The sequence below is a fragment of the Clinocottus analis genome, unplaced genomic scaffold, assembly GCF_023055335.1.
Source record: "Clinocottus analis isolate CAN_PGR_092001 unplaced genomic scaffold, fCliAna1.0.p SCAF_2, whole genome shotgun sequence".
NCBI lineage: Eukaryota > Metazoa > Chordata > Actinopteri > Perciformes > Cottidae > Clinocottus > Clinocottus analis.
Window position 1 is genome coordinate 23,171,962 of NW_027175931.1, and position 3,850 is coordinate 23,175,811.

The following is a 3,850-nucleotide window of genomic DNA, read 5'->3' on the forward strand; positions in this document are numbered from 1 at the left end:
TTGCCAAGGAACTAATGGTTTCCGTGGTGACAAACTCTACTCCCGCCATCCTGCCATTGTGTGCAACGTAGGAAGTCAAGTCCCTCACCTCCACGCTCTAAGAGCGCTTTCAGAGTGGAAACCGAATACGTCTGAGAACAGCGTGTACACAACGGACAATATACTGTAGCTGCTCTAACGCTTGTCCAAAAGTATCACATATCTACTATTATATATGCAACACACACAAGCACAACATAGACATTACAATTGTATTTTGTAAGTTATTTTAATATTGAATTTCAATCATATTTGCAGAAAATACTGTACACTGATGTATGCACACAATGAACAACACTTACCATACAGGACAAGAAAAGAAGTGACGCATGTCAAATGCAGGACTGCAGCAGTGCAGGCAAAACGACTGTCTTGACATATATCATTATCGTTCATAATCGTATATAAATCTCGCACAGAAAGAGATCAACTTACAGCGAAGCAGAAAAAAAAGTGCCAGTGACACGTCAGTGGCTGACATTGATAAATAGCTGGAATAACGTAATAATCAGCAGCCATGTGCAGTCAGTCTGATGTGTGTGTGTGTATGTGTGTGTGCATTTTTGGTGAGAGTCATTGTAATTGGGGAGAAGCGGTTGCCATGGCGGCTGCTGGCATAGGAGCGGTACCTCAAACAGGTGGTTCCCCAGATGGGCAAAGTCAGCAACAATCATGTTCTCCCTCTCGCCCTTACTTTAAAGTCATGGAGGTCTTTGATGGAGGGCAGCCAGCAGACACAGAAATGTCAAACTGCTCTGCAAAAAGGAGGAGGCAGCCCCAGGCCAAGCAGCGTTGGATGCTGAGCAGCGTGTCATCGATAAGGATTTGGACAATTTGTTGTGTGACATGTTTAAGCTGCCAGTGTTGAGACAAGAGGAGATTATTTTAGTCAAACTGGAACAATGGACCTAAGTGTGTACACAAGGTGGTACTGTTGATGCAGATGAGACGAGCATCTGGGTTCTTGTTGATGTAAATTGAATTTCCACAGTCTTGTTTGTGCTATGATCAAGGTTGTTGGCGCACCTGAATACTCACGCGGCCAATTCTCTGCAGTAGATGGCCAACTATTTCAGACGGGAGGTGAATTAAGGTAATGTTTAGTTTGGGGTTCAGAGATCATGCCTCTGACAGCAGAGTGTTCATTAAAACAGGAAAAAGAAAGAGGTTGTAATTGGTGTTTCACCAGCCCGTCCCCATTAATAGAGTCTGTTAATGGGGACAGGCTCGTGAAACACAAGTACTACTGCTGGAAATGAATTCATGTGACTGAGAAACAAAGTACACACCCAAATATATCATACCGGCGTCAGTTTTAGGTAAAGAGGAGAAGAGGAAGGACGACTGTAAACAGGATTAGCTCCATGAACCCCTTTGCGCTAACTGAACAAGCTAAAGTGTACTCTCACCGTGATGGCAAAACACCCGCGATCCATTCAACAGTCAGGTGAGCAACGTCGAGTTGGGAAAGCAGCAACTCTGGACTTCTAGTTGATCACTAAGCAGCACTCACTGCAGGCTATCACAGGAATTGGGAAAGTGTCCAGGTATCAGTGGGAGATCTCATTGCTCTCAAAGAGGCTGGTCTCCAGGTCTAGCTGCACAAGTTCTGATTTCAGGAGTGGGCCTCGACCCGTATCATTGCTGGTAAAATAAACGCTGCTCTTCTTTCATCGTTCTCATGAAGCTTCACAACACACCAGGACGTTGGCTCTCGTCTGACTGTGGCCCGCGAGGGCAGACAGTAGATGGCAGTAGAACTACTCTGATGAATTTAAATGACGGTCACTGTTGACCGTTCCCTTCCTTTAGTGACAGCCCTGCTTTGCTCAAACACAGATATTACTCATTGAAAAGCAGGCGAGTTAGAGGAATGTTCATGCACGGCACCAGATGGCTTTAAAAAACGGGCAGATTTTTATTCAGGTCCTGCATAAACTGCCATTTGGGTGCTGCGTTGGCATCGCATTCCTTATCCTCCACAACGCACTCCAACGGCACAGAACGTGTTTAGTCCTGGGGTTGAAGCACCAAAGTATTTTCTGTGGGAAAAACTAATTGCGAGTCCACAAATTAATATTGAACACGTGTGAAAATAAAGCCAAAAAATACTATAAAGTAGTCTAAACAGTATTCTGTTCATTGATTTCCCTTGTTGAATAGAAAGGTCTGTTAACGACAGACGGATAGTTTCTCATGATAACTAATAACACTAATACATAATGTGTTTAATAAATCGGGCTGAGCCTATATGTAGGAAGCCTCAAATTGAAATACCTTCGCACAATGACGTGCAACATCCGACCAGTTGCAACTGAGTGTATTTGTGGGTACTGGGTGACACAGAGCAGGCCATGCCTATGAAGTTTAACGGGGCCACATGAGGTGAGGTCCTGCTCTATTTGTGAATTGAAAGCTTGACCCTAAAGAGGTTATGGGGACTGGAGGTGTTGCTGTGACCTCTCGTGGAGCTCTGAATGCCTGGCCCCGGCCCGCTGAGGGCCCCAACAAACACAGTGAGTGCAGACGTTCATATGGCAGCGTCTCCCTTTGAAACAGCTCCAATCTGGATCCCATTAAACCCTTTTGTCTCTCTTGCATTCTCCCCTCCTGTTTTTACTTTGCGTTATTCATATTCATTCCTCCACCACCCTCCTCCCCTTCCGTCTTTCGGGTATCCCATGATGCATTTCTTTGAGACTGCTGGACAGATGTTTTCACGGTGCTGCTATAAGCGCATGAAATCTGGCTACAGAAATGTTCAACAAAATGAGATATTGAGATTTACTTTATACTATAAAACAGATAGTAAAAAAAAAAAAAAAAAAAAGACAAGCGTCTAACTCTATTGATCCTGGCAGAAATCCTTTCACCAACCCACATGACAGAGCAGCTGGCTGAGAGCGGCCTCATCTGGAACTGCCATCAGTCGCTTGTTAAATGCAGTGTGCGAGCGGAGCGGGAACGCGGCAGCATGCGGTCGCATGAATCCACAACCAGACACTGGGAACTGTGCACCCGGGCTGCAGGTCACAGAGCAGTGTGTTTAGTGTGTTTGTGTGTGTGCTTGCATGTGGGCTGCATGCCTATATGCTGGACCGGGCAGAGGTATAGAATCCGCCCCCTCACACACACACACACACACACACACACACACTCTCTCCGAATCCTGTCTAGGTAATTGATCCCAGACCGGACATTGGAGTTGCCAGCAGCGATTCATATCGTTTTTATCTTTTAGACAAGCCTTCTACAGCTTCCAGATGGGGAACGCACTCCGGGGTTCAAGTTTGTTTTTCGGGAGAAAAAAAAAGAAGTGTAATGCTTTAATGTCTTTACCTTACAAAAACCATGCAGCACGAGGAGAAACCAACCTGAGTGTTGTGCAGCCGGCCTCAGGATTTGTGTAACTCATTGGCCGTGAAGATAGTTTGTTTATCTTTGTTGGTGTTTGTTTACGTGGCTACTCCGTGTGAGTGGAAGCATGCCGGTGACAGTGGCAGTGGTTTTGGAAAAGGTATGAACATGTGAAGCGGAGTACAGCTTCATGCCATCGCATGTGGAAACTCTTTACACAACATCTACATCTATTCTTTTATATTCCATCTTTAGAGCAAATTACACATCTGAAGTTAGATATTGCTTGGTCTGAAAATGGTTCTGCACGCAGCCGTTCCTCCAGCCAGCATGTTCCTGCTGCTGGTACTGCAAAATAAATACTTGACATTCTCCATTCAAAGTTCAGTTTTCCAAAATAAAAGTTGTGAATAGCAATAGTTGTAGTTCTGACTGTGACAACACAAGTCTCTCT